Raw genomic sequence first — 11024 nt, 5'->3', positions numbered from 1 at the left:
AGGACCGCGGGAGCACGTGGGATGAGGGGTGCTGGAGCTTCGCGGGACACGTGGGCCGCCCCGACAGCTCCGGGGGTGGGGGGACCCTCCGGCCACTGCCCGCGGGGGAGCCCTCAGGGCTCTTGGTGCAAAGGCTGTGGCATTTGCAATATGCTGCTCTAAACTCTGCCATGGCTCCCCAGTGCCCTTTGCACAGCCTCCAGCCTCTCTGCAGCTGTGCGTTCAGACCCAGCACCTTGTTCTTGGGTCCCCGTGTCGCAACCGAGCCAACTTACGACATTTCCCCCAATTTAACAACCTCGCCCGGGGTCTGGGCCCTTTCCCTCCTGCTGAGCTGTTCTTCTCGGCGTCTTTCCCTAGGCATCCGTGCACGCCTGCGCTAGGGGCCAGGTCACCAGCCACCCGCGCACCCCGTCTCCTCTGTGTTCAGCCTCTCCAGATGGGGCTCCAGGCTGCCTCGGGGGGTGACAGAGACTGAAGACAGCCAGAGAGAGAAGAGAGAGAGCGGAACAGGGCGCAGTTCCTGAGGGGAGAGGGCTCGGAATTCCGCGGGAGGGTTCGGGTCCCCTCCGTCGGCTGTGTGTTGGGGTCCTGCAAAGTTTGTTCCCCGAGTTACAGGATTTGGGGCCTGGGCTCAGCGTGGCTCGGTGGTGAGCGCTGACTTAGCACAAGTGGGTGAAGGAGGAAGACGGGGGAGGGCAGAACACGTCCGCTGATGCGTAGGCTGGAAGTCGGGGTTGTTTGGGTTTTTTTCACCTTCATAATCGTGATTGATTCACGCCAGGCCAAAGACGCAGGTAAAAAGCATTAACCCAGGGCGGAAAACGGTAAGTCGGAAGTCATAAGCAGGAGAAGAGAGGGAAGGATGAATAATTTAACAAGGACCCTAAATGAAGCTCGGAGTTTGGCAGCGGCCAGGATCGCAGCGCCCGCTTGGTCTCCTTCCCGGCCGGGCCAGGACCGCTGGCCTCGGTGTTGCCGGCTAAGCTCGGGGCGCAGCCCGCGGGGCTGCTACACAGGAGGCGCTGGGGCCCGGCTGCTCCGTGGAAGGGAGGGGGCAGTGGGCCTCTCCGTCCGGCTGTCTGTCCCTGGCTGCGGCAGGGATAACTGCTCCTGCCTCCGAGGGTTCTGGAAGCGTCACTTTATGAGAAATGTACCTTATACTGAACACCTGATTACAGTGACACATTACACCTTCTTCAGTTGCTGTGCAGCTCTTAGTAGAGATACTTAGTGACATTGATATGGAAAAATTTAGCTCTCAATTTGTTAGATGTATGGAGTTTGTGGTATTGCAACATCGAGGAATGAAGTCACAAACCAAAAGAGGATGTTAAGAAAGTTTTGGGGCGCAGCCCGCGGGGCTGCTACACAGGAGGCGCTGGGGCCCGGCTGCTCCGTGGAAGGGAGGGGGCAGTGGGCCTCTCCGTCCGGCTGTCTGTCCCTGGCTGCGGCAGGGATAACTGCTCCTGCCTCCGAGGGTTCTGGAAGCGGCAAAGGGAAACGGACGAGAGATACAGAGCAGCTTGTCCCCGGGAGCATCCATTCAGCCGGTGCCGAGATGCTCTAAGTGCTTTGGACGTAGAAGTAAACAAAATAGTCTGAAAAAAATCGCTGCAGTTAACGGTGCTGTGGAGGAGACGGACAATATCTCACGCTGGTAAAAGCCTGCTATCGCTGCAGCCCACAGGGCCTGGCACAGCCTCTCCCCGCCTCCCCTCCTCCCTCTGCTCCAGCCACGCAGGCTCCTCACTGCTCCTGAACCGCACTGGGCTCCTTGCTGCCCCAGGGCTTTTGCACAGCTGTGCCCTCCACCTGGAATCAGGACCCATCCTTCTTGTCCTTTCACACCTTCTCCAGCCATCTTGCTAAAGTAACCCCACTTGCTCACCCTTATCTCAGCACCGGATTACTCATCCTAGTGCGGAATGGTTTCATCTGGGGGCCCCTTTGCTGGTTTCCTCCCCATCTTCCCACTCCAGCCCTACCTCAGTTTGTTTGCCTGTGAATGAGAAGAATAATCTCTGTCCCTCAGGCAGGTGGGTGGATGGCATGAGTTACATTGTGTCCGTCATCTGACCCTGAGTGTGGGTTATACCACAGAGGTGACCTCCATGTGCGGAAAACCAAACTGTCTGGGAGACCATAAAATATCAGTCCTATAAGGGATGGGACACCGCTGGGCCTTGAGTGCTTGCCCAGCATGCGTGAGGCCCCGAGTCCCATTCTGAGAAGTGAAAAGAAGGAGGAGAGAGGCGTGGTGGTGCACGCCTGTCATCCCAGCACTTTGGGAGGCTGAGGCAGGAGAATCGCTGTGAGTTCAAGACCAGCTTGGGCTACATAGCGAGTTCCAGGTCAGTCTCAACTACATAGTGAGACCCTGTCTCAAAAACCAAAAATAAATAAATAAATAAATATAAAATAAAATAAAATAAAAAGGGCTGGGAGTGCAGCTCAGTGCGAAGGCCCCGGGCTCCATCTACAGCAGCAGAAAAAGACAAGGAACAAAATATTCTAGAGGGCTGATTGCAGGCTGCAGGCAGCTGCCAGGTTGACAGCCGTCAGCTCTGGCAGAGTAAAGTTGAGACTCCCAGCAGCACAGCTTGCAGAGAGCGGAGAGAATGTTGTCCCCTGGGCACGGCAGAGGCCTCCAAGTCCCCTCCATGGGAGGCTGGGCATGGCGGGGCCTGGTTCTCTGCCAGCCTCGGCGCCTGGCACTCGGCTGGTGAAGGGTTCGGTCCCCCAGCGTTCCCACCTCTCTGGGTACCACCGGGGCTCTCGCTCCGCCCACCTCCTCCGCCCACCTCTGCCCAGGCGGCTCCCCGGGCTGCTGCTAATGAGCTGCTTTGTATTTTCCTCCAACTGATGGCAGGGGAACTGGCCCCACCAGCACTCCGCACAGGATTCCCCTGGCCGAGGGTGGGGCCTCCCGTGCTGGGTTCCAACCACGGCTGTGTGCCCTTTGGATTCCACACCCAGCGTGGCTTCGGGTCCTGTGCCCTCCCGCTCCTTCTTTTTCTCTCTCCCCAGATTCACTGCGAATATCAGAGAGGAAAGGAGCAGCAAGAAACACACTTTTTGCTCCACACCTGTTCCGGGCTGGCCTCTCTCTGCCTGGGGTCCCTTTGGGGGCCCATGAAATGTAGCTGATTGGCTAATTGTGGGGCTCTGGAATCAGAGAGACTGGAGTTCAGATCCTGACAGTGGGGTTTGCAAAATTCAACATTCTTTCATGATAAAATCTGTCAGTAAAGCCAGGCATAGTGTGCACACCCGGCATCAAATCTACTCAGGAGGCTGAGGCAGGAGGATCACAAGTAAGAGCCCATCCAGGAGAATTTAGCCAGACCCTGACTCAAAGTAAAATTTAAAACCAGGCGTGCTGGTACACACCTATCATCCCAGCACTTGGGAGGCTGAAGTAAGAGGATCATCGTGAGTTCAAGGCCAGACTGGGCTACATAGACTCTGTCTCAAAATAATAATAATAATAAGCCCAGTCTGGTCTCGAACTCACAGCAATCCTCCTGCCTCGGCCTCCCGAATGCTGGGATTACAGGCGTGCGCCACCGTGCCTGGACTGCCTGCTCTCTGATATACACTCAACATTTCCCCAGTGATGGAGGCGGCCTGGCTGCGGGCTGGGCTGGACCCCAGCTGGATTTCTTAAGTGAACATTTAAGCCTTAATTGCATGGCTTCCTCTTGTCTTTCTTTGTAAACTTTTGTCTTTATTATTCCCTCGATGTGCTACATTGTTATGTGCTTTTGATTATTGCTTCAATTTATGCTTGCATCCAGCTGAGTGGCATCCCTGATGTGCTACATTGTTATGTGCTTTTGATTATTGCTTCAATTTATGCTTGCATCCAGCTGAAGGTGGCATCCCAGCACGTCGGGGAGGCTGAGGCAGGAAGATTCCAAATTTAGACCTGACCTGGGTAAATTACAGTTATTGCATCTCAAAGAAAACAAAGCGGGAGGGGCTGAGGCTGTAGCTCAGTTTCAATCCCCAGTATGGGAAACAAAAATTAAACAAGTGCCTTGTAAAAACAATCTTCGTGTCACTGATGGTACGGTGGAGACCATGGTGGCTGGCTGGGGAGGGCTGAGGACAGGTTGAGTGGCCTTCTTGAAGCTTAATGACGGGCAGGGGCCCAGCCCACATCTGCAGAAGGCCGACCACTTTCTGGGGTTCACCAGTACAGAACAGGCCAAGGCCCAAGGGCCAAGTAGGGCTCCTTCCTGAAATCGGTTGATTTACCTCATTTGCATGCCATGCCCAGATGCATCTTGGGAATAGCACATTTGGGAAGAAGGGAATCTTATCCCTGGAAAAGTAGGTGAAGAGGAAGAGGTTTATGATGTGGGCAGAACTAAACGATATCAAGCCAGAGGGCAGAGATTGGGTGTGAGGTCCTGGTCACCCTATCTGTATTGAGGCAGTCACACATACATCCAGAGGCAGAGGAAGCGGGTTGTAATAATAACCTCAGTTTCCTTTTTTGTGTTTTAGCTGTGCTACGGTCATCGTGGGGATGGAGTGGACAGCAGCGCTGGGGGGTAATCAACTCTGTTAAGGACAGTGTGTGTCGGCGTATAGGTCAATCAACAAACACCTCCACTAGCAGCTTTTAGTTGGGCTAAAGCACAGACGGGGGTGGCTCCAGGCGCACAGTAGGCCCTTGGGAAGTACCCGGCACATAGTAGGTGTCCTTAGTATACATAGCATCTCCAGAAGAGATCAGAGCCAAGGGCTGAGTCGCTCTGTGTAGTTAAACCAGGTACTGAGGGCTAAGTACACCGTGCACTTACACTGTTGAGGTAAGTGTTGAGGGCTGAGTGTCCCAGGCAGCCAAGGAGGAGCTAGGCTGCCCACCCCAGGCCTGTCCCTGATTCCTTCGTGTGTCCATGCATCTGGCAGGCATTGGTTCAGCGCCTACTAATGTCCAGGCTCTACAGCGTGGAACAAAACAGGCAAAACTCCAGGTCCTTGAAGGTCTGAGTTTTTCTCCCAATAACGGGGACTGAACCCAGGGCACTGCACTGAGCTGAATCCCTGATCCTTTTTATTTTATTTATTTTTGTATCGGGGATCAAACTCCTGACCTTGCATTTGCAAGGTAGGCACAGTGCCACTGGGCAAATCTCTAGCCCTTTACTTTTTATTTTGAGACAGGGTCTTACTAAGTTGCCTCCTGCCTCAGCCCCCCCAGAGTGCTGGAATGATGTTTTAACGTGAGCCATAGAGGTGACCCCAGGCAAGTAAATGACTCCAACGGTGAGAAATTCCAGGAAAAAAAACATGAAGCAGGAAAAAGCAAGCACTGCAGATACATAGACAGGTGGTCGGGACGCAGGTGGAGGGTGCGGCTGTGCAAAGTCCCTGGGGCAGCACGGAGCCAGCCGTGGTGCAGAAGCAGCAGGGAGCCAGGGGCAGGGAGGGAGGCGGGGAGGCGGGGAAGGTAAGGGCGTCGTGCAGGGCCCCGTGGGCTGCAGGGAGGACTTGGGCTGCCATGGAGGGCTGAGGGCAGAGGGGAGGACCTCACTCGGTGCTCACGGCGCCCTCTGGCGGCTGTGGGGTGGGCAACAGGAGCCGGAGCCGAGCAGAGGGGACTGCGGCCCTGGAGTCCCCCGACCCTGTGACCAGCTGAGGCGGGTCTCCGCCTCCCCTTCCCCTCTCTTCTCTCCTTCCTTATCCCCCAACCCAATCAAACCAATGCAGCTCTCAGTTTGGAGCAGACACTGCCAGTTGGCAGCACTGTGGCCCTGGGATGGCCACGGTGTCGCTAAAATTATTAACTATTACAGACACGTGTGTCCTTCACCCGGTCACGTCTGTCTTCCCACGCGTGTTCTGTACCACGAGGACTTTTAATCTCAGCATCTCTAACAGTGCCTGGTGTACACAAGGTCTTCAATAAGTGCTTGTGCCCAAAAAGAATGTATGTGTTCTATCCTATCTCCCCTCTCTCAAGACAGGGTCTCACTATGTAGCCCAGGCTGACCTTGAACTTGCAGCGATCCTCCTGCCTCAGCCTCCTGAGTGCTGGGATTACATGTGTGTGCCACCCTGCCTGGTTTAAATGCTTCTTTCTTAGGCTTCCGTTGGTCAGTTTTGCAAATTGAACACCCTCCTCTTAGTGAACTTCCAAGCAGAGAAAGTAGCAAATCACCTCCCTTCTTTTGCTCTCTATACTCCTGTTGATTTGATCCAATTTCCTCCCCCACTTTTCCTACTGTTCTCTTTCTGGAAAGGAAAATGTTAAAATGTGACGATGTAGTCAGCAATGCTTTGAGCCTATTGACAATCCAGACTTGAGAATCAAGTCATGGCAGAAGAGCTAAAAAAAAAGAATTCATTCTCATCTATTAGGAGGAGAAAAAAGATGCCGTTTCAGTAAGCCCAAGGCCTGTAACCATGGGATGTAAAGATAGACACTTCCTGTCCCCCAGGGGCTGCTTGGCCAGCAGCTGTGAGGGCCAGGCCTGGGGAGCGGCTGGGGCAGGCAACACAAAGAGGCGGTGATTGTGCGGAGGGGAGCTTTGCCAAGAGCGGCGAAGGTCACGACGCAGGGACAGCATCCTTGGGGCTTTTCCAGGACAAGGGACATGGGACGGCAGGGCTCTGCTCCCACAAGGGGGGTCTCACCGCTCTGCCTGGCTCAGGTCTCACACAAATCTGCGTACTCCCGGGGAACAAGAGCTGCAGACACCGCTACTCATGGGCAACCTCAGCAGAGGTTCCCTCGTCCCGGCCTCAGTTTCCCTGTCTGCCACATACAGACACCGTTTTGATTTTCTGTACTGCGGGTGGGACCCAGGAAGCTTCACACTGAGGTGCGTCTCTGGCCCTTTGTGTATGTGGAGGCAGGGTCTTACGAAGTCACTGAATTGCACAGGCTGGGCTCGTACTTGGCGATCCTTCTGCCTCAGCCTCCTTAGCTCTGGGATCACAGGTGTGCACCACCGTCCGGCCGTAGGTGCTGTTTTAACCCCCAGCATGTTGACATGGCTGCCCAGCCTCTAGGGGGTTTGCCCAGGTCACCCTTCATGTGACCCCAGCATCCGGTCTTCACAGAGGGACCGGAGGCGGTGCTGCAGCATGGACCGAGGTCCTGCCTTCTGGGGAGAGGGGACGGGCAAGCAGACGGATGAGGACAATCACCGGAGGTTGTGACAGCCGCTACAAAGAAATACAAACAAGGGCCAGGTGTGGCGGTGCACTCCTGTTGTCCCAGCACTCGGGGAGGCTGAGGCAGGAAGATTGCAAGTTTGAGCCCAGGCCAGGCAACTTAGCCATTTAGCCAAACCCAGTCACAAAATAAAAAAATAAAAAGGGCTAGAGATGGAGCTCAACGCAAAGGCCTCGGGTTCCATCCCCCAGTGCTGGAAAAGGAAGGGAGGATTCTGAGCCCATCGCCACTTTGCAGGGCAAAGGTTGCTAGGCTCAATTAGCGATGCCTTGGCCCCAACTCTGGCACAGAGTCCTGCTCCCAATTAGTGATGTCTGAGCAGGCAGCTGCTCGGGGGCTGCGGTTCGAGGGTCACACATCCGCAGGGCTGCTGCCTGGGGAAAACCTCTGCACCCTTCTGGAGAGGCCAGTGTGACTGACAGCTCCTGGACCTGGACGGACGGGGGCCCAAGGGGGGCTGCACAGCATCTCCTGTGACTCCGTCTCCTCTGTCCATCCTCAAGGAAGCATCCTGGGTGCTGCTCCCAGTTTTGATCCCCCAGTGTCCCCGCCCAGCGCTCTGTGAAATTCCACACCGCGGGCTGAATCTGCTCCTCTCTGGGCCCCAGTTGGCCCAGCGTCCACGGGGCGCGAGCCCCCAGCCTGCCAACCTACAGCTGCTGTCTTTTGTTTTTGTGTGACAGGGTCTCGCTACATAGCCCAGGCTGGGCTCCAAATTGTGATCCTCCTGCCTCAGTCTCCCAAGTAGCTGAGATGGGAGACGGGCACCATCATGCTCGGCTCTCTTTTTGTAATGTTCTCCATGAGACCACAAGAAAATGGAAAGCTGCTGGTCATGTCATACACCTGTCACCCCAGCTACGTGGGAGGCTGAGGCAGGTGGGTCGCAAGTTCGAGGCCAGCCTGGGTAACTTGGAGAGCCCCTGTCTCCAAACACAAAAGAGGAAGAGAAAGAGAAGGCGGAGAGAGGAAGCTAAAGGGAAAGAAAACAGCTCAGGAGTCCATCTGCTGGGATGGGTTAGACAGTCTGGTGTTTAATAAATGTGAACAAATGTTCAAGGCAAACGTGCAGAGTCGTGCTTGAGCGGTGGGAAATGCCCAGGTCCACGCGGACGAGCAGATCCGCGGACTGTGGCAGCTGCCCAGGAGGGTGGACGAGCTTCACTGCTGGAGAGAGGTGGGGCCCAGCGAATACGATGAGATCCTGCTGGGACCACTGATCCTTCACAGCCAGAACTTTGGGGGGTGCAGGGAGCATTATCAGGGCGGAGCTTGGGGCCGGGGGTCTCTGGATGTGGATGGTGGGGTCACGCAGCATTGTGAGTGATCTTAGTGCCACCAGGTTTTTTGTTGTTTTTGTCTTTTTGTTTGTTTTTTTTTTGAGACAGGGTCTCACTGTGTAGTTGAGACTGACCTGGAACTCACTATGTAGCCCAGGCTGGTCTCGAACTCACAGCGATCCTCCTACCTCAGCCTCCTGAGTGCTAGGATCACAGGTGTGCGCCAGCAAGCCTGGCTGTTTTTGTCTTTTTCAGTGAAGGTCTTGCTATGTAGATCAGGCTGGTTTCAAAACTCACAGAGATCCTCCCGCCTCAGCCTCCCAAACACTGGGATGACAGGTGTGCATTACCACACGTGGCTCGGATTGTGCATTTTTAAGTATTCAAAATGATACATTTTATGGCATGCGGATTTTATCATAATTTAAAAGAATGTCAGCCTGATCTGTTTTGTAAATGGAATACTACACAGTCGTACAAAGGCGTGAATCTTTGCATACTAAACAGAAATCATCATGGAGGTGTTTGGTGTTGGGTTGTGGTTTTTGTTTGTTTGTTAGTCTGTTTGAGATAGGGTCCTGCTAAGTTGCTGGGCTCAAACTTGCGATCCTCCCGCCTCAGTCTCTTGAGTGCTAAGACGGCAGATGTGCACCACCACTCCTGGCTCTAAAGATGCCTGGTTAAATGATAATGAGGAAGACAAAGGACTGCACATAAACACACACTCGTGTGTGTGACAGAGCAGGTAGAGAAAAAATTCTGCACAGTGGCCTTAGTGTGGGGTTTGTGGTTCCCGGATGGAGAGACCATAACCATGGCTACCTCTCACAGGGTTGCTGGGCAACCGAGACCAGGATAGGGGGAGGACTTTTTTTTTTTAAAAACCTGTGAACCCTTTGAACCTCAAAAGGCAGAAAAGTGTGACAGCTAAAAGCCCAGCTCTGCCAGGGCCGTGTGACCTTGGGTCAGTCACTCGACCTCTCTGGACCTTTCTACTCTCTTCTCCCAAGCAGGACCGGGGACCCCCGGCTCAGGACTGTGAGGATGAGGCGACCTTGAAGTCGGTGGGACTCAAGCGGGAGCAAGCGTGATGTGAGCCTTGCTGCCGGCCTTGCCCGGCCCCGGTCTGCCCTCTGCTGTCCGGGGAGGAGCCGAGGGACGCTCTCCGGCTTCGGAGACTACGCCGCGCCTGGCACCCCGCCCCCGCGGGGCATCCAACCTCCAAGCTGGTGAGCTCACCCTTCTCCCCCCCACTCCTGCCCCGGCCCCTGGGACCCTGGCCGGGGCAAGTGACGCAAGTGGGGGAAACCCAGTCCCGGGGGGCCGAGGCGTCCCTGCCAGCCTTGCTTGCTGGGGACGGGGCGAGAGCGCCCCCTGGCGTTGGCCCTCGGCGCAGGGTCGAGGGCGGGAGGTGTCAGCTCTTCGCCTTGATCAGCATCTTGAAGGCGCCGATTGCCACGGGGGCAGAGAAGTCACAGCTGCGGTGGGAGGGGCCTGGCTCAGGGGCCCCCGAGGGACCGGGCTCCCCACCACCCGGCCAGACTCAGACGCGCCTGTCCCTCCACCGCCGCTCCTCAGGCGCCCCCACCTCTGCTCTGCCCTTTGGGGCATGGAGACCCTAAGGGGATGCGGAACGCCCAGCTAGAGGACACCACCGTCACCCATGACTGCGACCGTGACCGCCTCCTGGAGAGTGGCTTTAAATCTTTTCTGTGCCTCCAAGAGGACGCAGTCCCACACATGACTGTGTTCCTCATGGGGACATCTGGGGCCCCGGCTCTGGAAGGAATAACAATATGCCTGTCGTCCCAGCACTCCGGGAGGCTGAGGCAGGAGGGTTGCAAAAGCAAGCCCAGCCCAGGTGGCTTAGCGACTTGGTGAGACTCTGTCCTCAAAATAAAGAATGAAAGGGAGATGGCATGTCTCTATCTTGACCTCTCTCGAAGAGGGGATTGTCCACGGCAGGGAAACTGAGGCCGGGGCAGGCAAGGTGAGGCCTGTCTGTGCTGGGGGGCCCGGGGGCCCGGGTGCAGCTGCCGGAACGAGGGACCAGCTTCTCTGACCGTGCCAGGCCCAGAACAGGCCTTAAGGCACAGCCCAGGAAGGGACAGTCACAGGGCTGGGTCCACGCACACGGAGGTGGCTGTGGGGGCAGGGAGGGGCCCACCTTTGGGTCCAGCGTGGCCAGAGTGACCAGAGAGGGCCAGGACAGGTCTGGGGTGGCACAGCGCAGTGCGTCCTGCCATGGTGTTCAGGAAAGGGGAGTGGAGGGGAAACAGGGACGGGGAGGGGGGGACGACAGAGGTGGGTGGCGGCCACGTGGGCTACAGATGGGTGGGGCAGCAGCCGCACTAACTGTGATGACGTCATCCCGACGCCCCCTGCACCCCGAACCGGCCGTGTCGCCCAGCCCCGCTGTGTCCTCCACATCCCCACTGTGCCCTCGCGGGGCTGACCTGCGGTGTGCAGGGGCTGCGGTCGCCTCCCTGTCCCCACCGCCCCACTGCCTTGGTGGGCTCCTTGCTCCCGGGCTCCCCGCAGGCTGCTGC

The 11024-nt window shown here is 56.3% G+C and overlaps 1 long non-coding RNA gene across 1 annotated transcript in view; it reads left to right on the top strand.

Annotated features, from left to right (window-relative positions):
- Window positions 1-10382, top strand: part of LOC117284466 — a 12552-nt gene extending 2170 nt beyond the window's left edge. The window contains exons 2-3 of the long non-coding RNA XR_004515571.1: window positions 9489-9704; window positions 10054-10382. This is a non-coding gene — a long non-coding RNA (uncharacterized LOC117284466). The remainder of the gene's footprint in view (window positions 1-9488; window positions 9705-10053) is intronic.
- The last annotated feature ends 642 nt before the right edge of the window (window positions 10383-11024 follow it).

This window comes from Fukomys damarensis, unplaced genomic scaffold (genome assembly GCF_012274545.1).
Source record: "Fukomys damarensis isolate Sample0158 unplaced genomic scaffold, DMR_v1.0_HiC HiC_scaffold_37, whole genome shotgun sequence".
Lineage (NCBI taxonomy): Eukaryota > Metazoa > Chordata > Mammalia > Rodentia > Bathyergidae > Fukomys > Fukomys damarensis.
Note: the sequence above shows the minus strand (reverse complement) of the source record. Positions and strands in the feature narration are given on the sequence as shown.